The sequence below is a fragment of a genome, unplaced genomic scaffold (assembly GCF_019419815.1).
Source record: "Pyrus x bretschneideri cultivar Hongxiangsu unplaced genomic scaffold, Pyrus_bretschneideri_v1 Contig31, whole genome shotgun sequence".
In the NCBI taxonomy this organism is placed as follows: domain Eukaryota; kingdom Viridiplantae; phylum Streptophyta; class Magnoliopsida; order Rosales; family Rosaceae; genus Pyrus; species Pyrus x bretschneideri.
This window is the reverse complement of record NW_025999624.1, coordinates 495,198-519,848: the sequence shown is the minus strand read 5'-3', so window position 1 is coordinate 519,848 and position 24,651 is coordinate 495,198.

Below are 24,651 nucleotides of genomic sequence, written 5' to 3'. Positions count from 1 at the left end.
AGTAAACACAAATAAATGAATCAACAACTAATAAAATGAGATAGTATCAATGGAGATGAAGCTAGGGATTCGATTTCACCATTGCTAAACCAAGTCCATGTTTGTTAAATCAGTTTATACTCAGTCATCTACCTATTTCTTGAGTTTGTTTCACTTACATATGATCAACCATATGATGTGTGGATTTGATCAAATGTCTCTAATCATGAACCTAATTGTGATGTGCAACTTTGGTTCCTAATCAAGAATATGTAGTGCACAAGAAACTTTCATAAAACCAAAGGGAACACTCGGCAGGATGTTTGCAAAACACTCCCTTCATTCATTCACATATCCACCAAGATTATGCATGATGTGTGCTTTAATCTTGGCTAAACAACCTGTGGTTAATTCAAATGATGATCAAGCATTAAAATCAACACACTAAGTCACAATTAAATCGGAGAATGAAACAAGAAATAGATAGACTAAATGAGAATTCTGAATTAACTACATGGCAATCTTGCAAGGCTACATCGAATCCCTAGAGAGAGATTAGTTACACTTCATGTTTACAAAAGGTTTGACATAAAAATATATAACATGAGTGAACATAGGATTAAGAAGAAAGGGGATTTAGTTCTTTATAACATTGAAATCAAAGAAACACCTAAACATTCCAACAACTCAAACGTGAATTGTATGAACGTTTAAGCACTCTTTTCTTCCATTCCTCAAACATACAAAACAAAGAGAATTGAATTTAAACATTGAAATCAAAGAAACACCTAAACATTCCAACAACTCAAACTTGAATTGTATGAACGTTTAGGCCCTCTTCTCTTCCTCTTCGTTGTAGCATAAGGTCTAGGGATAGTTGGTTGGGGGGATGGAAGTGTGGATTGGAGTGGGGAGTGATGAAAATGGAAGATGGTTTTTTGGATTGTAAGGGAGAGCACGGCAAGGGTGGTTTGATGTCTACATTCTGAAATGGAAGAAGTGAATGAGAATGAATGCAATGGATGCTTATTTATAGGTGAAGAAGAGGGAACATGACAGCTAGGAACTTGGTGGAAATCTGAAATGGTGATGGGAGATGCAAGTGGCTGATTTATGCATGTGATTAAAGGGTGGGAGTGCATGTGCTTTGACAGAAATGATGAATTAATTAAAGGGAGTGCATGTGGCTTGGCTGGAATGAATGATTATGGATGCATGTGCAATGTTTTAAAGGATGGAATGCATGTGAATATGATGGAAATCTGATGGGAACTCACAGCAAGGATGATTTCTGGTGGTGAATGGGTGTATGTGTGAATGATTAAAGGGACATGTGGGTTGGAAATGATGAAGGAAATGCATGTGAGTGACAACTAGATATGTTGATGAATGCATGTGGAATGTTTGTGGTGAGTGAATGTGCACGGCAATGAGTGATTTCTGGTGGTGAATGGGTGATGCAATTGCATGTGGATTAGGTTGTGAAAGCATGTGAATGCATGTGTTGATTTATGAAGATGCATGTGCAATGAAGTGGAATGACAGCTAGGTTAAATATGCATGTGGAATGGCTTCATTTCTGAAATGTTGAATGATTACTTAGTGAGGGGATGCACGGTATGGGTAGTGTTTGTGTGAATGATGGCAGATTTGTGTGGATGATATGTTTAGGGTCATGTAAAGGTGGAAATGCATGTGGAGTGCATGATTGTTTATGATGATGTGCACGGCAAGGTTTGGAGAAATGATTATGGATGCATGTGTTGAAGTGGTGATGAATGTGGATTAAAGGAATGCATGTGCAATGGATATAGGAAAGGTTTAAATGTCCTAGAACTAAAGAGAACAAGGTTCCAACACTTTGGTCTTTAATTAGGTCTTCAATTTCGTCCAACACTTTGGCTCCAAGCATAAGCTATCCATCCTTAGCCCAAAAGTACTCCAAAAGTCTCCAAAATGCATCTTTTTGCTCCTTTAGCCCTATGGACCTACAAACACACGAAAATAGCTTAAAGTACTAAAATAACTAAAGAAACATAACGTAAATGCACGAGAACAAGCCATTTAAGTCGCATGAATATGCTCCTATCAGACTACCCTAGTGAGTTATTTTGAGCCTAATTGCTTCTTTGAGAGGGTTTAAAGTGTTTCTACTCCTATCTTTTTCTTTCAATTTCACTCTAAATGATCTCATTACTTCTATTTTGTTTGGATACTAAGAATCATTCTCCTTTGCAGATACCATGTGTTTAGTGTCATTCATGAATGAACTCAATGAGATGATGTTAGGCTATGCATGTTTAACTACTAAAAGGCTTAAATCCTACCCATTTGTGTGCTCCATTCACCCTTGTTGCAGCCAAACACTTTAGCCTAATTCTTTCATCACCCATACCATAATCTACCCATTCTAGCCCATTACAAGCCATACCTTATAGTTTGGGGAAATACCAATGTGATGAAGACTAAGGGCAGATTGAGTTATAAAGCAAGATTGTGGCGTGTACTGAGGGCACCTATGTTGAAAATGTTTCTAAAAAAAAAAAGAAAAAAAAAAAAGAAAAAAAAAAAAAAAAGAGAGAGGATCAAAGTGGATACAAATTCCAAATCGCCTAATTATAAAGCATAGGGCCTGGACGCCAAAAACAAAAGAAGACAAATGCCAGTGAAGAGCCTCAGAGACACCTTGGTATGCCCCAAACTCTAGCATTTCATATCAAGTCTTTCATAACCTATACCCTAAGCCTTGCATTACAACCTTGAGAAAGACCTAGCTGATCATTGAGGATGTATTCATGGGTGATGGTAAGTGTGTGTGTTATCTATATTCTTAGCATTTGATTCATTTCATGAGATCTACTCAGAAACTGTGCTTCCATTTCAGATTTCATATGTGAGAATTTTGATTTCCTTTACATAATTTCACTCATATATGTTGTTTAGAGACTAAACCTTAAGATCTGAGTGAAAACTTGAGTGGAAGCTGTGAGGAGTAGAGTTGAGGCGAATTCTATCTTAAGCGTTTGGGTATGGTGACCTTGAAGTTGTAAGATATGGAGAAATATCTTTATACGTTACAATTGATACGATTCTTTGAAATGGCAAACTTTTGAGTTGAATGAATGACAAAACCTTCATTGGTTCTTATTAGTTTGTTTAAAGCATGTATTAGCCAAATTGTTTGCAATGTTTGTAGATGTTTGTGGGTGTCATCACTGTAAACCCTCAGGAGACACAACTCCTCCAACTAGGGACACCTAGGGGTTCAAAGGCTTGTTGCACATGCTCAGTGCAATCGTTTAGCCAGCGAAAGTTGTTTAGTTAGATGTTTGTGTTTTGTGTGTTTTAGTTTTAAGTTTGCTCGAGGACTAGCAAAAACCAGGTTTGGGGGTATTTGATAAGTCACATTTTGCATGCATTTATATCTTCCTTATTTGGTGTCTTTGTGATTGTTTTGGATTAAACTAGTTGCAGTTTACATTATTTGGTGCTAGTGTGCAGTCAAGGGTGAATTTGGATCAATGAGAAGGCAAATGAAGTAAAAACATTCCTTTTGGTAGCTGAGCATTACTCCAAACGTGGAAAGGGTTCTTGGGAATTAATTTGAAGTCCAAATATGAGGAATCTAGGACTAATGTGGCTGCTGAAATTCAAGAGAAGATGTGATTAGGAAAGTGGTGCATTAGAGTCACATTGGGTGGTTCTAAACAAGGCAAAAACATGTGGACTCCTTATTGTTCCACATGACTTATGCCGTGTACTCCCTTGCCTAAAACATTCAGCCATATTTCCACCAACAAACACAATCATGTCATGCAAATCCCATGTGGTTCCAAGTCAGATTATCCACTTCCATTACTTAATCAACTCAGCCACACCTTCATATGCATGATTCACATCCATTCCGTGCACTCCATTACATTTCTACACTTCATCTTTGCAGAAATTCACATGCATTGTGATTAAACAAGTAACTCCTTGCAGCCATCATTTCAGAAATCCAACTCATCCCTTTGTCCATGCCGTGTGCCTATTTCACCTTTCCAGAATTTGTACAAACAATTCACCTTTGCAGATTCCACTCACTTGTTGCAGCAAGGGCACATGCATTTTGATTAAACAAACCACATCTTTGCAGACCTTGTCCATACCATGCGTCCACTACCTCAGAAAACCATCATTCCATCACTTATGCTCTACCATCTGAGTTAAACAAATTCAAGATCCAATCTGATTGTTGGAGACACATTCTTTTCCATAAAACAAGTCTCACTTGACACAACAAGGGGTTCCGCATTTTCTCTTATTCATTCAGTCCATTACACACACAAAAACCTCTCCCATTTCACTCCATTCTCTGTCCATTTCTGTCCCAAGGGCAGAAACCATTCAAACCAAGCCAATCTAGTTCATCCGCACCACATTTGGAGAAGCAACACCAAGGGACTCTTCAAGGACTTCAACATCAGTTTTGCTTCAAGGGTTTCTCCTTCTTAATCTTATGTTCACTCATGTTATTTATTTTTATGTTAAACCTTTGTAAACATGAAGTGTAACTAATCTTCTTCTAGGGATTCGATGTAACCTTGCAAAGTTTGCCATGTAATTAAGTTAGAATGCTCAGTTTGTTCATCTATTTCTTGTTTCATTCTCTGATTTAATGGTGACTTAGTGTGTTGATTTTAATGTTTGATCATCATTTGAATTTATCACAAAGTTGTGTAGCCAAGATTATAACACACATCATGCATAATCTTGGTAGATATGTGAATGAATGAAGGGAATGTTTAGCACACATCCTGCCGAGTTATTCCCTTTAGTTTTATGAAAGTTTCTTGTGCATTACATAATCTTGATTATGAACCAAAGTTGCACATCACAATTAGGTTCATGATTAGAGACATTTGATCAAATCCACACATCATATGGTTGATCATGTCCAAGTGAAACAAACTCAAGAAATAGGTAGATGAATGAGTACAAACTAACTTAACAAACATGGACTTAGTTAAGCAATGGTGAAATCGAATCCCTAGTTTCATTTCCATTGGAACTATCTCATTGTATTAGTTGTTGATTCATTTATTTGTGTTTACTACATTTTCTTATACTTTCAAGTTACAATAACAAATCTGCCTATTTAGACTAGTTTGATTCATTTCCTAATCTGCCTATTTAGACTAGTTTGATTCAATAACAAATCTGCCTAGTTTGATTAGTTTGGTTCATTTCTTAATATGCCTAGTTTGATTAGTTTGATTCATTTCTTAGAGTTCTAGCAAAACAAGTATTTACATAGGTCCAATTAGTCCCTGTGGATTCGACACCCTTGCTTGTGCCATTATACTAAATATATTCAAGCATTAGGAAGGAAATATACATCAACAAATAACATACCTAATTGAGTTGTGATTCAGATTTCCTAGTCTAAATAGAAAAGGTAAGTGAATAAAGTCCAAATAAAATCAGAAAAAGGGGGATGCACAAATTTAAAACAAGTAAGGAATGTCCTTGCCTTGCAAGGAATCAGAAATTAAACCTCTTGCACATCAAGGAAAGGGTATTTAAGGTAAGATACGAAATTGGTGCAAAAGAAGGAAGGAAAAGTCCATTCCTTGCAAGAAATCAGAAATTAGGACTTTAGGGAAAGTTTTAGAACTAGGAAAGTGAATTAAACTAGGAAATAGGAAATTGAAATCAGGAAACACAAGGGAAGGGTGCGGCACATAGTTTAGGGAAAGGTAAGACACAAAGCAAGAGGTATTAGAATAAGGGAAAGGTCCTAACACATAAGGAAAATAGGGAAGTTTACACAAAGAAAGGGAAACAACCTTCCTTGCACGGCAAGGAAGGGAAAGTTGCAAAGAACCTTTGTTTGTTGTCCAAGGGTGCTCGGGAGCCATCTTAGTTGCTAAAACTTAGAGCGTTCTTGATTTAGGAAAGGTCAATGATAAGTCACATTTTGCATGCATTTATATCTTCCATATTTGGCGTCTTTGTGATGTTTTGGATTAAACTAGTTGCATTTTACATTATTTGGTGTTAGTGTGCAGCCAAGTGTGTAATAAGATCAATTGGAAGGCAAATGAAGCAAAAACACGCCTTTTGGTAGCTGAGCATTATTCCAAACGTGGAAAGGATTCTTGGGAGTTAATTTGAAGTCCAAATGAGGAATCTAGGACTAATGTGGCTGCTGAAATTCAGGAGAAGATGTGTTAGGAAAGTGGTGCATTGGAGTCACATTGGGTGGTTCTAAAAAAGGCAAAAACATTCGGACACTTTGGGTGGTTCCACATAACTTGTGCCGTGTATTCCCTTGCCTTGTCCAGCTCCTTTTTGCACCAAAAACATCCACTCCCATTAATTAAACCATTCAGCCACTTTTACACCAACATCACACACCATGCCGTGCATTTTCATCCCTTGTTCCAGCTTGGTACAACCAATTCCAGGGTGTCCACTCCCTTGTTGTAGACATTGCACATGCATCTGATGCGAGAATTATACGCACACAAATTAAACCCTCTTTTTATCAATTGTAGTATAAGTATAAGTAGGGATCGTTCTTAACCGGGGATTAGGAGGGATTGCAAAATCACTTGGAAACTGACTCAAAAACGTAAAATAAAGTTTAAAACACTAAACTAAACTCAAAGAATGCAAAACTAAACATTTAAAACACTAAAACAAACCAAAGGACTCAAAACAGCCCCAAAACACTCAAAACTGCCTTAAAAACACAATCTGGGCAGGTTTGAGCACTTTGGTGAATTTGGACGAATGTGTGTAATAAATTGAATCAAAACACTTATAAACACATACTAAGACACTTTAACACTAAACTAGACTCAAAGAATGCAAAACTAAACACTTAAAACACTAAAACAAACCAAAAGACTCAAACAGCACCCAAAACACTCAAAACTGCCTTAAAAACACTTTCTGGGCAGTTTTGAGCACTTTGACTACTTTGGACGAAATTGGGTAATAAAATGAATCAAAACACTTAGAAACACAAACTAAGACACTTTCTAACTAAGTTGGACACTAAAGCAAGGGGGGATTGAGTTTTGGACGAAATTAAACTAATTGCACAGATTCTAATTAAAACAGATTGTAAGTATGAATGTGATGGATTGCTAGCTAAGGGGTTCATCTCCACACATGTTACACTTGCATAATAAAAAGATTTCCAATTGCATTTCAATAAACCATGAATTCTCAACACCCCAAGTTAACCGTGATGCACTAATTAACCTTCAAATCTTCCTAACGTTATTGAATTGGATGATTGCATACGACAACCCAAAACATTCCCCACAAGTCCCCTACATGATTGCATAATAGAGATACAAGCAAGAATCATTACGCTCTATGAAAATTATAAGTGTTGACGAGGCATTCGTTACTATGATTGCATGAAACTTATGCCAAGAATTCGTTTAACGCGATTGTTTATAAGCAACCTCCACTACTTGTGAATATAAGTTCGTAACTATTAGGTGAAACTCACTTATATTCTAGCGTCATATTCATGCATGAAAATTAAGCGTGTACTCTCAATAAACATACATAAATAAGTTATCAATCAAACAGTTAAACAAATTGAATCCACAACTTATGAAACGCAATTAGAAGTAATCAAATCAAAATGCAAGCATAAACATATATTTCGAATCCCCCCCTAGCCAAGGGGGGGTTTAGTTCCTCATGATACAAAACAAAGAGAATCAAAGAAACACCTAAACATTCCAACAACTCAAACTTGAATTGTATGAACGTTTAGGCCCTCTTCTCTTCCATTCCTCATTCGTACAAAACAAAGAGTATTGAAATTAAACATTGAAATCAAAGAAACACCTAAACATTCCAACAACTCAAACTTGAATTGTATGAACGTTTAGGCCCTCTTATCTTCCTCTTCGTTGTAGCACAAGGTCTAATGGATAGTTTGATGGTGTGAATGGTTTGGGGAGTGGTGAAAATGGAAGGAGGAGGCCACGGCAATGGGATGATTTCTGGTGTGGTGTTTGGATTATTAGGGAGAGAGCATGGCACAAGGGAATGGTTGGTGTTTGTGACTGAAATGTGTATGGAAGAATGAATCAATTGAATGAATGCAATGCATGGTTTTATAGGGAGAGAAGGGATGGGAGAACATGTGAATGGCAGCTAGGAATGATTAAAGAAGGGAATGCATGTGTAATGACAACTAGATTGGTTGGTGGAAATCTGAAAATGGATGGGAGAGGGAACATGACAGCTAGGTAAAGTGAATGTGGCTGCATGTTTGAATGATTAAATGATGCATGTGGGTTGGAAATGCATGTGCAATGATTCTTTGGTGCTGAAAATGCATGTGTAAGCATGTGTTGGCTGAATTAAAGAATGTGAGGGAATGATGAAAGGGGAAACATGACAGCTAGGTTGAATTATGAAGAGTGAATGCATGTGGCTGATTTATGTGAATGATTATGGGTGATTATGATAAGTGATAAGTGGTGATGATAAGTGTATGATATGTGATTATGATAAGTGATAAGTGGTGATGATAAGTAATGATTTATGATAAGTGATAAGTGGTGATGATAAGTAATGATATGTGATTATGATAAGTGATAAGTGGTGATGATAAGTAATGATATGTGGGAGTGTGGCTGAAATGAAGGAGTGGAATGTTGGAATTTTATGCACACTGTACAAGAAAAAAACAACCTAAACCTTCCAACAATCGTCTCAGGGATTTCCAATGTACATGACAAGTTAAAAATCATTATTCCCACAGATTTTAGCCATCTTTACACTTAAGTACATTTTTAATCATAGTCACCACATACTAGTTCACAATTAAGCATTTAAAACCATGATTTGAATGTAGTAACATGCCTTAGAGAATTTCCTCAATTCCTTACTAGAATGCACTCTATTTTCACACAGATTTTCTGACTACACACCCTACACTAGTTATATGTGAGAGATTGATGTAAACATGAAAGACTAGTACCTCACATATGTTATAACAAAGAAAGCATTTTCTGGATTTACGATAATGACATGAATATGATCTCATGAATGGAATGCTACTACTTAGAATGAGAACCAGTGATTCCATAAGCTCATATCAATTCCAAACTCCACATTTTGAAACACATAACACTCAAGATAGAAGTCAAAGGGTTGTAACGGGGCTAGGGTATTGGCTAACAATGAAAGGTGAAGGATAAACAAACATTCTTAAAGAAATAGTGAGCAAAGTATTGAATTAGGCACTTAGAATTCCCTTAAGAACGCAGAAGTCAACTTTGAACACCCAAGGGAAAGTCACACAAAACTTAGGGCCATATTCAACTTTTTTGGACCCTTTCTTCAACCATCAACGCTCGTGAGTTCATTCTTACTTATTTTCACTCTTTTTTTTTTTTTTTTTTTTTTTTTTTTCTTTTTTCTTTTCTTCTTCTTTTCTTTTTTGAATCTCAAAACATACATATAAACGTAAGAACAAACTTTTACTCCCCCACACTCATTTTCTTGCATAATGTAACTCAAAAGGAATTCATTTAAGTCATGCTCACTATACTTTAAGAACAAGGGTATAGGAAAGTCCTACTCTAGGCTAGGTGAGGAAAATGTGGGTAAACAAAGAATAAAGGCTAAACAAAGCTCAACGGGGGTAAAACTTACAACAAATACGAAATATGGGAAGTGAGGCTATTTGGCTATGGTGGCAACTACACAACTTCATCTTGATATATGTTATGCAAATCAATAACATGCTTTGAATGAAACGGATATAAGTTCTAGCATTTAGTTCTATCATGATACAATTGCATTCTAAGTAGCAACCAAGCAAGGAATAATGAGATCATGCAACAACTTTAGAAAACAAAGAATCACAGAAAATAACTCTCCAAAGAACATTTAGGCTCAAGTCTCACAAGGTTGTAGCGTTTGTTTGAGTTCCTTCCTTCAAGCATGTTACAAAAACAATTTTTTTCTTTTATGATTGCATGTGAAGTCATACATTATAACCATAACCAAGCATATACCAAGAGTAAATCAAACTTTTCTCTATGTTCATAACTCTTTTTAACAATCATGCAATTACAAACCAAATCCTTATCATTGTGTTGGAAGGTACCCTAAGACACAAACACACAAAAACGACTCAAAACACTCTTTTTAGGCTTTTCAAAACATGTTTTTCAAATTTTTATGTGATTTTCGGAGTTATAAAAACAGAACATACTAAAACACTTTAAAACAACTTAAAAACACCTTAAAACAGCAAGGAACAACATTTGAAGTTATGGGTGATAAAATCCCACGAATTTGCATAAATATACTTAGTTACCCCCCCACACTTAAATCAAACATTGTCCTCAATGTTTTAAGCATAGATTCACACAAAACATAAGTAAACACACAAAAAGCAACTAAACATACTAAACATGGCAGAATGTAGTTAACAAAGAGAAGAGTTTAGAGACGCAAATCTGGTTATAGAGTGTAAATTCCATCTTCTCCTTGGTAATTGCATTGAGGCTTGGATCTTTGTGATTCCACAGGCTTACTCTTGAACTGCGCTGCTCCCATCGTTGATTTTCCTTTGTGCTACTCTTGAACTGGGCAGCAGGCTTCCTTTGGTCTCCCCCGAAGGTCTGAGCTTCCTCCTTTTATCTGTTTCTTTGTTCAATCTCTCCAATTCGTATTGAAGAGGGTTAGAGGATAGCTCAGCATATGCAGTTGTTGCTTGTCTCCACATGCTTCAATGTGTCATTTTCACTTGCCTTACTTGCTCCCCTTTGCAGAAGTGGTCCCTTCTCTGGAAGTGTATCAACCGTTGAAGATGACTACTCGAGAGCAACGCTAGGTAAGCAATCAGGAAAGGGATTCCCGGCCGTCGGAAGACTGACTCCAAGTGCCGGCTGATTGCTTCTTTTACTTTGCTATGCGAGTAATAACAAAGACAAAGGAAAACACAGGGAAAGAGCATGATATGAGATACTTTTGCTTTTGACCTTGATGATATGAGATGCCTTTGCTTTTGAAGAAGCGGTGAATGAATCAGCACATGTATTTGTTGTGCTGTTTCCTCCTGGGTCATCTGTACTCCAGGCATCTGGTATCATCTTTGGGGAAGAAGAAAGAATTGAGTATTTCAAAAGGCTTTGCTGGGAGTGCGCCCTCAAAAGTGAGGAAGAGTTGGGCATTTTCTTCAGGTTTGCCTTGCCATAAACATTTTAGAGTGTTTTAGTGTGTGTTGACTTAAAAATCCGAAAATCCCATAAAAATTTGAAAAATTGTTTTGAAAAACCCAAAAAAGTGTTTTTGTGTGTTTGTTTGTGTCGTAGGTCACCTCCCAACACAATGATGAGGATTCGGTTTGTAATTACATGGCTGTTAAAGAGAGTGATTAACATGGATGAAAGTTTGATCTACTCTTTGTTTATGCTTAGTTGTGGTTATAACTTATGAATTCACATGCAATCATAAAGAAAAAAAAAAAAAAATCAGTTTTTGTAACATGCTTGAAGGAAGGAACTCAAACTAACGCTACAACCTTGTGAGACTTGAGCCTAAACGTTTATTTAGAGAGTTAAAATCTGTGCATTCTTTGTTTTCTAACGTCGTTGCATGATCTCATTATTCTTTGCTTGGTTGCTACTTAGAAGGCGTTTCATCATTTAGTTCCAAATGCTAGAACTCATGCCCATTTCATTCAAAGCATGTTATTGATTTGCATAACACACATTCAAGATGAAGTTGTGTAGTGACCACCACCTTAGCCAAAAAGCCGTGTGCCCTATGTCATTATGTTTTGTAGGTTTTTAATCCCATTGAGCCTTGTTAGCCTTCATTATTTGTTAACTCATGTTTTCCTCACCTAGCCTAGATTAGGACTATCCATACCCTTGTTCTTGAAGCATAGCAAAGCATGATTCAAATTGAAGTCCTTTTGATTTATGTTGGCAGAAAACAAGTGTGGGGGAAGTGTTTTTCATGAGGAATTGTGTGCTATAGGCACGGGAAAAAAAAAAAAAAAAAAAAAAAAAAAAAGAAGAAAAAGTTGAAAAGTTGAGAAAAAGAGTTCCAAAGTATTGTTTGTTGAAGTAAGGGTCCAAAACAATGAATTCGGCCCTAAGGAGTTGTCTAAATCTTTCCCTTGTGTTTTAAAGTTAATTTCTGCAATCTAAGTGAATTCTAAGTCTCAATTTCATTGCTTTGCTTACTATTGCTTGAAGAACGGTTGTTTTCCCTATCCTTTCCTTGTTAGCCAACACCCCAAGCCCCGTGAGAATTATACGCACACAAATTAAACCCTCTTTTTATCAATTGTAGTGAAGAATGTAAGTAGGGATCGTTCTAGACCGGGGATTAGGAGGGATTGTTAATCACTTGGAATTGACTCAAAAACGTAGAAACACAATATAAAACACTTTACTAGACTCAACGAATGCAAAACTAAACTTTAAAACACCAAAACAAACCAAAAGACTCAAAACAGCACCAAAACACTCAAAACTGCCTTAAACACACAATCTGGGCAGTTTTGAACACTAGACACAACTTTGGACGAAAATTGGTTTTAACTTGACCTAAGACACTTAAAAACACAAACTAAAGTGATTTCTAACTACTATGACTCAACAAAGTAAAGGGGGATTGGTTTTGACGAATTTGGAAACAAAACTTAAAACTTTGTAAAACGAACAGATTTTAAAACGAATTTGGATTTAATGAATGGGATGGAAGCTAGCTAAGGGGTTCATCTCCACACATGTTATACTTGCACACAAAACGATTTCTAATTGCTTTTCAATAAACCATGAATTCTCAACGCCCCAGATTAACTGTGAATTGCACTAATTAACCCTCAGATTTTCCTAACGTTATTGAATTGGATGATTGCATACGACAACCCAAAATATTCCCCACAAGTCCCCTACATGATTGCATAATAGAGATACAAGCAAGAATCATTAAGTTCTATGAAAACCATAAGCATTGACGAAGCACTTGTTATTATGATTGCATGAAACTTATGCCAAGAATTTACTTAACGCGATTGAGATCATCAACCTTTACTACTTGTGAATATAATTCCATAACGATTAGGTGAAATTTCCTTATATCCTAGCATCCAATTTATGCATGAAAATTAAGCGTGCACTCTCAACTAACACACACAAATCAATGTAATTCACATAGATAAGTAAATTGAATTCACAACTTATGAAACGCAATTAGAAGTAATCAAATCATATGGCAAGCATAAACATGTGTTTCGAATCCCCCCCTAGCCAAGGGGGGGTTTAGTTCCTCATACGCACAAAACAAAGAGAATTGAAGTTAAACATTGAAATCAAAGGAAAAGAAACACCTAGAAATTCCAGCCACGCGAACTTGAATTGCATGAACTTCCGAGCTTCCTTCTCCTCCTCCTTGGTGCGGCAAGGGTCTAGGGACAGGTTTTAGGGCCTTAGGTGTATGGATGGATGGTTATGGAGGGATGTAGTAGTGTTTAGGGGAAGGGGATGGTGCGGCAAAGGTCTAAAACTAAGGAAAGGGGTGTTTGGTGGCTGCGGCAAGGGTGTGGAGAGGTTTGGACGAATTTCTGGAGTGAATGAAGGTGTATGAGAGGTGGTTCTCTGATCTAGGGGTTAATATGAGTATTTATAGGCACTTAAAACCCTAGGGTAATCAGATATGGACTTGAATAACCCAAATCCACTAGGAAATAGGCTTAGAAATCAGAAATAGAGAGGGATAATGCTTCCTAGGTGTGGCAGGTATGGGATAAGGTGATAAGGTTTCTAGAATGCCTTGCAAGGCAAGGGAAATCAGATTTCTAGAAGGGTTTGGGCGCCACCTTTGTAGGAGATAAGATAAGGTTCCTAAAATCATGCTTTAAGTGCCAAATTTGTAGGGAAAAAGGGATAAGGGTGCGGCAAAGCTTAGGGATAATGTTTAGGGCTTCTAGAAAGCCCTAAAACTAAGGGGAATTGGATAAAACCCACGGCAAGGATAGGATAGGGCATCTAAGGCTTCTAGAAACCCACCAAGATAAGGTAAAGTGCATGGCATCCCTATAGGATTAGGATAAGGTGTCCTAAATGGATAAGGTGCCCTAAATGGATAAGGACTCCTCATTGTACTTGGAAACTTTGCCTATTAGGATTAGGAAACCTTGTCTTCCTCATTCCTTCTTCATCTTGGACTCCTTTTCCTTCTTGGACTTGGAAAACTTCTTTGTTGCTTCTCTTGAAACCATTTGGATTTTGACTTTCCTACTTCAAGTAGGAAACCTTGTTTGAGTAGGAATCTTCATTCTTCTAGGAATCCTAATTCAACTAGGAAACCCATTTCCATTAGGGGCTTTCCTACTTCAACTAGGAAACCTTGTTCAAGTAGGAAACATCATCTTCAAATCTTCAATTTCGTCCATCCTCTTGGCTCCAAGCATATGATGTCCATTCCAAGCTCTAATTTGCTCCAAAAGGCTCCAAAATGCATCCTTTTGCATACTTTGCCCTTAAAACCTGAAAATACATAAAACTAGCTTAAAAGACTACTTTACTAAGGAAAAACACTTTAAATGCACAAGAACAAGCTAAACTAAGGTGCATAAATATGCTCCTATCACCCCGTTACAACCCTCTACTTCTATCTTGAGTGTTGTGCATTTCAATTGTGGAGTTTGAATTTGGTATGAGCATATGGTGTCACTGGTTCTCGCATCTAAGTAGTAGCATTCCATTCATGAGATCATATCTAAACATGCTTCTTAACTCTAGAAATTGCATTCGTTGTGAAACATATATGTGAGCATTCATTTTCATATCTACATCAATCTTCTCACATATGACTAGTATAGGGTGTGGAGTTAGAAAATCTGAGTGAAAATAGAGTGTATATCTTGTAAGGAATTGAGGGAATTCTCTAAGGCATGTTACTACATTCAAAGCATTGTTTTAATTGATTACTTGTGAACAAGTGAGTAGTGGCTTTAATTAAGTATGTGCTTGTGTAAAGAGGACTCAAATCTGTGGGGATAACGATCTTTAACATGTCATGTGCATTGGAAATCCCTGAGGCAAACGTTGGAAGGTTTAGGTTATGTTTTGTTTGTTTTGTTGCGTTTTGTTTACTTTAGTTGTTTTGTTTTGCTCGAGGACTAGCAAAAGTTAAGTGTGGGGGAATTTGATAGGAGCATATTCATGCGACTTAATTAGCTTGTTCTCGTGCATTTATGTTGTGTTTACTTATCTATTTCAGTGTTTAAGGCCACTTTTGTGTATTTTCAGATTATAAGGCCAAAGTGTGCAAGAAGATGCAAATTGGAGTCTTTTGGAGCGAAAGAGGAATGAATGAGTTGAAGACTTGAAGAAACGACGAATTCCTACGCCAACGATGAATTCTTACCAAAACGAAGAATCCTACTCAAACAAGGCTTCCTATTTTAGGAAAGTTGACCCCAAGTTTCCCGTTTTGGTAACCTTTCCTAATCTTAAACGTCCGCATTTTCTAGCCACTTTGAAGTCCTTGTAAGCGCTTTAGGACACAAAACGAAGGCCCTAGGGCCCTTAACACCCAATGCCGTGGGCTTTAGCCCAAGTCCTTTCCCTTGCCGTGCAAGGGGGGCGCATTTTAGGCCCAAATCCATGCATTAAACCCTAAACCCTAATCACCCTAATTACCTTGCAGCCATCCCTTTTATTTTCTGATTTTATTTCCTAGTTCTAGAAGCTTTTAACTTAATTTTAATTAACCAAAATAAGCTAGGGTTTGTTTTCTGAAATCATAAATATTTCTAACCCTAGCCGCACCCTTTCATACTCTCCCTTGAATCCATAGCCTATTGATTTCACCCTAATTCACTCCCATCATCATTCAGCCGCACCCTTCTATTGATTCACCCTAATTCACCCTAATAATTCATAAAACCATCTCAGCCACAAAAATCCCTTTAATCCGTAGCCTCCCATTGATCTATGAAACCATCTCAGCCATTCACCCTATTAACCCTAGTAAAACAAGCAGCCACCAACCCATTCCCATTCATTGAGCCGTCACTCCCATTTTATTCTTGAATCCGCACATACCTTCTCATTCATTCCATATACAATCAGCCCCCTTCACACATACTCACTCCTTCAATCCGTGCATTCCACTAACCCTAAATTCTATTCAGCCATTTTACACACCCTAATCCCCTAACCCGTGCATCACACACCTCTCATTCCATAATCATTCAGCCATACACACATTCCATTCTCTCCAAGCCGCAGCCACCATCCATTCTCTCCCATTCTACATATTCACCCTAACACTAATCAGCCACCATCATATCATTTTTCCTCCCTAAGCCGCAAGAAATCTCCCATTCTCTCCCTTGTGCCGCAGCCACCATAACCCAAAAACCAACCATTCCAGCCATTTTCCAAGCCTTGCCGCAGCCTCTCCACCGCTCTCCACCACCTTACACACCTCCCTACACCACCCCATAACCTTGCCGCACCACCAAATATCCTTAAATCCATCCCTAACCCAGAAAACCATCCAAAAACACAAGAAAACCTCTCTGCCGCAGCAAGGAGAAGAGGAAAGAGGAGCTTCGACGCGTGGAAATTCAAGTGGATTCATCGTGCGTTCTAGGTGTAATCAATCCTTTGTGCTTTATGTTTAAATTCAATTGTATTTCTCTTTTTGTGACTATGAGAGGCTAAATCCCCCTAGTTAGCTAGGGGGTAATTCGAAACCATGTACATGCTTGCAATATGATTTGATTACATTCAATTGTTATTTCATGAGTTGTGGATTCAATTCGTTCATCTATTTGATTGATAACTTATTTGTGTATGTTGATTGAGAGTGCACGCTTAGTTTTCATGCATGAATATGATGCTAGATTATGAGGGAGTTTCACCTAATAGTTACAATCTTATAATCACAAGTAGTTAAGGTCGCTTGAAAACGATCGCGTTGAATGAATTCTTAGCATAAGTTTCATGCAATTCATAGTAACGAATGCTTCGTCAATGCTTATGTTTTTCATAGAACTTAATGATTCTTGCTTGTATCTCTATTATGCAATTCATGTAGGGAACTTGTAGGGAATGTTTTGGGTTGTCGTATGCAATCATCCAACTTAATAACTTGTGGAAAAACTGAGGGTTAATTAGTGCAATTCACGGTTAATTTGGGGCGTTGAGTATTTATAATTTATTGGAAGAACAACTGAAAATCAAAGTGTATGCAAGTGTGACATGTGTGGAGAAAAACCCCTTAGCTATTCCATCATCCATATTTTCATCAATTTATATTTAGAATCTGCCTTAAATTTACAATCTGTGCTTTTAATTTATTTTCGTCAAAACCTCAATCCCCCTTTACTTTAGTGTCCAATTTAGTTAGAAAGTGTCTTAGTTTGTGTTTTTAAGCATTTTGATTCATTTTATTACCCAAATTCGTCCAAAGTTACCAAAGTGCTCAAAACTGCCCAGAAGGTGATTTTAAGGCAGTTTTGAGTGTTTTGGGGCTGTTTTGAGTCTTTTGATTGGTTTTAGTGTTTTTATTGTTTAGTTTTGCATTCTTTGAGTCTAGTTTAGTGTTTCAAACTTTATTTTACGTTTTTGAGTCAGTTTCCAAGTGATTTTGCAATCCCTCCTAATCCCCGGTTAAGAACGATCCCTACTTATTCACATACTACAATTGTCACAAGAGGGTTTTAATTTGTGTGCTTACTTAGTGCGCATCAAATACACCTAGAAACTCTCCACACTCCAATGGCAGATTTCAAACCCTCCTTGGATGGCAGATTGCACAAGTCTTCTTCTCTTTCCTTCCTTGCTTGTGGCACTAGGGTGATGTTGGGTGAATGGTGGTGTTTGAGGGCTGAAAGGATGAATGAATGAATGAGTGAATGGATCCCTTGAATGGTGCGGCATAGGGCTGTTTATATAGGCTGATTATGCACACTTAGTGAAGGAAAAGGATTGCACAATCCCATGGAAAAAGGGTTAAGTCTAGGTAGAAACCAAAGGGGAAAGGGATAGGTAATTTTCGCCAGAAATTAAGGGCTTCTAGAAACTAGGTATTTTTTGGCGGAATTTAGACTTCTAGAAGGGATAAAGGGTAGATTTCTAGACCTAAATGGATAAGGACTCATGATATAGGTGTAGGGGAAGGATTGCAACTCCTAAACCTACAAGGAATGGTCCACATGTAGCAAACAAATGGATAAGGCTTCTAGAAACTGAAATAGGTATTTAAATGTGTAATTAATCCCCTTTAATTAGCTAGATTTAAGTCCTAACCTAATTTGGATAGGATAGGAGGGGATAGTTCTCATAGTATGGCTCAATGAATGGGAGGGGATAGTGATCCTCCCTGATTGTGGTGTTTTGGTTCCTATAGTCCATGTAGACACTCCCACCACCTTGAAATCGATTTGGAACCTGCACCAAAGAAGGTAACAACCTATTAGTTGAAATGGGAATTGGAATTGGGATTGGAGACTTACTAGGATGTTGTGGCAATGCCCCTAGGGCAGCCACCATCTCACCAATTTTATCCTTAGGCACGACCAGATTGGGTGTTTGTAGGGTAGTGGCGTTCTCCTTGTGCTCCCTTCCAATTCCTTCCTCGATGGTGGTTCTAGATGCATCCTTCTTGATTGGTGTTGAATGTTCCTGCCCTATATTTTTAATTATACCAATGGCAAAACAATTACGAACATCATTAGGATTCTCAATGGATTCAAAAACTTTAAAGTTAATCATATCACCACCAAACTCCATAGTTAAGGCTCCCTTGGCCACGTCAATCTTGGTGTGGGCTGTTTTCATGAAAGGTCGTCCAAGTAAGAGTGGCGATGGTGGAGGGTGGGTTGAATCCTCCATGTCAAGCACATAGAAATCTGCAGGAAAAATCAAGTGGTCTACCTGCACCAAAACATCTTCCAAAACTCCTCTTGGGTATGCTTTAGATCGATCGGCTAATTGAATAATAACACCCTCATTTTTAAGCTTTCCTAGATTCATAGATGCATAAACAGAGTATGGAATGATATTAATTGATCCACCTAAATCTAGCATAGCATGTTCGAACCTTGTATTACCAATTACACAAGGGATAGTGAAACTACTTGGATCTTTGCATTTAGGTGGCAGCTTTCTTTGCAACATTGCAGAGACATTCTCACTTACATGTACCACCTCTTTCTCCCGAATCCGTTTCCTTGTTGTACAAATCTTCCTCAAAAACTTAGCATACTTCGGAATTTGCTTTATTGCATCAAGGAGCGGGATATTGACATGCACCTTCCTAAACGTCTCCAGGATGTCTTTTTCATCCTCCTCTGTCTTAGATTGCATAAACCTCCTTTTTCATCCTCCATGTTCTTCTTCTTGCAGCAGCTTTCCTCCTCATTAAGGCTTTGTTTGGATGGTTTTGGATGATTTCCAAGCTCCTTACCACTTCTCAACGTCATGGCCTTGGCAGTTTCAAAGCTTCCCTTTGGATTCACAATGGATGAACTAGGAAGTTTGCCTTGTTCTCTAAACTGCCCAAGGAACTCTGAAATCTGCTCTATTTGCTTCTTTATGTCATTCATCTCTTTTTCTTGGTTCACTATTCTATTATTTTGATTTTGTAATCCCTGCGATATAGAAGTTAGTAATTGAAAAGTTTGATCATTATCAATTAGCGAACCTGAGTTTTGTTGGGCAGTTTGTGATTGAGGTTGAGATTGTGCAAATGGCCTTTGATATATCCCAGGGGGTGGCTGTCGAATTCCTCCTTGTTGTTGAGGTTGTTGAGGCTCCCTCCACTTGAAATTTGGATGATCTCTCCATCCCAGATTGTATGTATTTGAGTATGGATCATTCCTTGGTTGATTTTGACTTTGGTACCCCACGGCATGGGCACTCTCCCATCCTCCATTCTCTATCAATTGAGGACATTGATCATTGAGATTTCCTTGCATAGAGCACACTCCACATATGGCCGCACCTTGCATTTTGGATCCTTCAACAACCTAAGACACAAGCATAGTGAGATTAGCTAATTGAGATTGAATTTCAGAAATTGCACTTACCTCATTCACTTGTTGTTGCCGTGGGGGGTCTCTTTGTCCAACTCCCTCGCATTGTTGTGCATTCAAGGCTCGATTTGCAATTAGGACCTTGGCAGCCACTGGTGTTTTGTCAACCAAAGCACCTCCCGCTGAAGCATCTAGCATTTGTCTCTCAATTGGAAGGAGTCCTTCGTAAAAGTATTGAATTAGAAGCTCTTCCTTCATTTGGTGTTGTGGGCAAGATGCAACAAGGGCTTTGAAACGCTCATAATATGCTGGAAAGGATTCCCCTTGGTTTTGTTGAATTCCGCTAATCTTCTTCCTCAAAAGAATTACTCTTGAAGTTAGGAAGAATTTCTCCAAGAACGCTCGTTTCATACTTTCCCAAGAAGTAACGGTTCCGGGCACCAATTCGTATAGCCAATCTTTACCCTTTTCCAAAAGAGAGAATGGAAAGGCTTTCATCTTCAAAATATTCCCATCCACGTTAATGGGTGTCATGCTTGAGCATACAACTTCAAACTCCTTCAAATGCTTGTTTGGATCTTCCATGGACAGCCCATGGTATTTGGGAATATGATGCAGCAAGCTTGACTTTAATTCAAACTCATCGGTCTTGTCCGGGGCTGCCCTAGGGTATTGAATGCAAATAGGCACGGCATTGTCCAACCCCGAGGCCGAAAGTTCTTTGATTGTTCGATTGTCCACCGCCATGCTTTCTTCTTCTTTAAATTCAGATTCAAACTCTGAACTCGAACTAGGTGGATTAGGTTCTGGTTGCTTCCTCTTTCTTCTCAAAGTTCGTTCAAAATCGTCGTCAAATTCCAATATGTTTGCACGAATGGGTTGAGAACGACGAGTCATAAACTAGTACCTGAGACAAATAACAAAAACAAATCAGTAACCACTTTAAAGGGCACGGCAACCATAAACAAAAAGACACAAAGACACACAAAAGACACAAAGACACGACACAAACAAAAGGGATTAGCAAGTTTGCTAATCCCCGGCAACGGCACCAAAATTTGATGTGAAATATTCAAACACTTAAATTAAACCCTATTTGTGACAATTGTAGTAGATATGTAAGTAGGGATCGTTCTAGACCGGGGATTAACTAGGGATGCTAATCAATATAAATAAGACTCAAAAACACTAAACTAGACTCTATAGACTCAAAACTAACTTTGGACACTTAAAACAGCAACCAATAATCAAAAAGACTCAATTTTAGACTCAATAAGTGTTTTGGACGAAAATAGGACTTGACTTGACTCAAAAGACTAAAAGAAAACAGGTTTTGACTCAAATATGAAGACTAAGTGAAATGGGGATTGTTTTTGACGAATTTTAAACTTAAAACAAAAACTTTATAGAAAACACTTTTGAAAAACGAATTTAAGTAAAATAAATGGGTAAAAGGCTAGTTAGAGGGTCCTTCTCCACACATGATATATGCATACAAACCAATGTCCAGTTATTATTCCTTTAGACTATGAATGACAACGCCCTAAATTAGTTGCATCGCACAACTAACCCTTAAGTTTTCCTTATTTCATTGAATTAGATGGAATACGCATCTAAACCAAATTATCTTTTTCAAGTTCTTTATATGAGACGCATAATAAAGATACATATCAAAAGTCATTAAGTTTTGTGAAAACTATAAGCATTGACAAGACATTCATCACTATGAAACACATGAGACTCATACCAAGGATTTACTTAACGCGATTGTGATTAGCAACCACCACCACTTGTGAATATAAGTGAATAACTATTATGTGAAACCCCCTTATATTCTAGCATCAAATTCATGCATGCAAATTAAGTGTTAACCCCCAACCCACATACATAAACCAGTTTTAATAACTTAGGTAAGCAAATCACATTCATGCCTTAAGAAATAATAACCGGACGTAATCAATTCATATAAAACATATAATCATGGCTTCGAATTCACCTCCAACTAAAAAGAAATTAGTTCCTCATGTTCACAAAACAAAGATAATTAAATTTAAACATTGAACTAAGACAAAGGATAGAATACACCTAGAAACTCTCCACACTCCAATGGTAGATTTCAAACCCTCCTTGGATGGCAGATTGCACAAGTCTTCTTCTCCTTCCTTCCTTGCTTGCGGCACTAGGGTGGTGTAGGGTGAATGGTGGTGTTTGATGGCTGAAAGTACAAGGAATGGTGGTGGTGTTTGATGGCTGAAAGCACTAGGGTGGTGTAGGGTGAGGGATAAAGGGTAGATTTTTTAACCTAAATGGATAAGGACTTGATGCGAAATAGATAAGCACACAAATTAAACCCTCTTTTTGACAATTGTAGCATAGATATAAGTAGGGATCGTTCTTAACCGGGGATTAGGAGGGATTGCTAAACACTTGGAAACTGACTTAAAAACTCAAAAACAAAGTTTAAAACACTAAACTTGACTCAAAGAATGCAAAATTAAAAGTTAAAACACTTAAACAAACCTAAAACCCAAAACAGCAACTAGAAGACTCCAAACTGCCTAAAAACCACTTTCTGGGCAGTTTTGAGCACCTACACTAATTTGGACGAAATTGGATGAAAACTTGAATCAAAATACTTAGAAACACAAATCAAAACACTTTCTAACTAATTTGGACAATACAAAGACTCAAAGGACTCAAAACAAGTTCAAAAGACTCAAAACTGCCTAAAAACACTAACTAGGCAGTTTCTGACCTTAAACACAAATTTGGACGAAATTAAGTTGTAACTTGACTCAAGACTCTTAAAAACACAAACTAAATTGATTTCTAACTAATTTGGACATTAAAGTAAGGGGGGATTGAGTTTTGGACGAAATTACACTAATTGCACAGATTCTAATTAAAAACAGAATGTAAATATGAATGTGATGGATTTGAATGGATGGGATGACTAGCTAAGGGGTTCATCTCCACACATGTTACACTTGCGTAATAAAAAGATTTCCAATTGCATTTCAATAAATTATGAAACTCATCACCCCGGGTTAATTAGGTCCGCTTAAATTAACCTTCAAATCTTCCTAACGTTATTGAATTGGATGATTGCATACGACAACCCAAAACATTTCCCACGAGTCCCCTACATGATTGCATAATAGAGATACAAGCAAGAATCATTACGCTCTATGAAAATTATAAGTGTTGACGAGGCATTCGTTACTATGATTGCATGAAACTTATGCCAAGAATTCGTTTAACGCGATTGTTTATAAGCAACCTCCACTACTTGTGAATATAAGTTCGTAACTATTAGGTGAAACTCACTTATATTCTAGCGTCATATTCATGCATGAAAATTAAGCGTGCACTCTCAATAAACATACATAAATAAGTTATCAATCAAACAGTTAAACAAATTGAATCCACGACTTATGAAATGCAATTAGAAGTAATCAAATCAAAACGCAAGCATAAACATATATTTCGAATCCCCCCCTAGCCAAGGGGGGGTTAGTTCCTCATGATACAAAACAAAGAGAATCAAAGAAACACCTAAACATTCCAACAACTCAAACTTGAATTGTATGAACGTTTAGGCCCTCTTCTCTTCCATTCCTCATTCGTACAAAACAAAGAGTATTGAAATTAAACATTGAAATCAAAGAAACACCTAAACATTCCAACAACTCAAACTTGAATTGTATGAACGTTTAGGCCCTCTTATCTTCCTCTTCGTTGTAGCACAAGGTCTAATGGATAGTTTGATGGTGTGAATGGTTTGGGGAGTGGTGAAAATGGAAGGAGGAGGCCACGGCAATGGGATGATTTCTGGTGTGGTGTTTGGATTATTAGGGAGAGAGCATGGCACAAGGGAATGGTTGGTGTTTGTGACTGAAATGTGTATGGAAGAATGAATGAGAATGAGTGGGAATGAATGCTTATTTATAGGCGAAATGGGGGGGAACATGACAGCTAGGAGGGAATGTGGCTGCATGTTTGAATGATTAAAGGATGCATGTGGGTTGGAAATGCATGTGCAAGCATGTGTTGGCTGATTTAAAGAATGTGAATGCAATCTGAAATGCATGTGAATAAAGGGAGTGCATGTTTGAATGATTAAAGGGACATGTGAGGGTGCAATGATGAAGGAATAATCTAAAATGGGAGAGCATGTGGGTGGAAATGCATGTGGGTTAAAGTGGAATGATGATGGGAGATGCATGTGGCTGATTTATGCATGTGATTAAAGGGACATGTGAGGGTGCAATGATGAAGGAATAATCTGAAAATGCAAGGTGAAATGAAGTGGAATGACAATGGCATGTGGAATGGTTATAGGAAAGGTTTAAATGTCCTAGAACTAAAGGGAACAAGGTTCCAACACTTTGGTCTTCAATTTCGTCCAACACTTTGGCTCCAAGCATAAGCTATCCATCCTTAGCCCAAAAGTGCTCCAAAAGTCTCCAAAATGCATCTTTTTGCTCCTTTAGCCCTTTGGACCTACAAACACACGAAAATAGCTTAAAGTACTAAAATAACTAAAGAAACATAACGTAAATGCACGAGAACAAGCCATTTAAGTCGCATGAATATGCTCCTATCAGGACTCATGATATAGGTGTAGA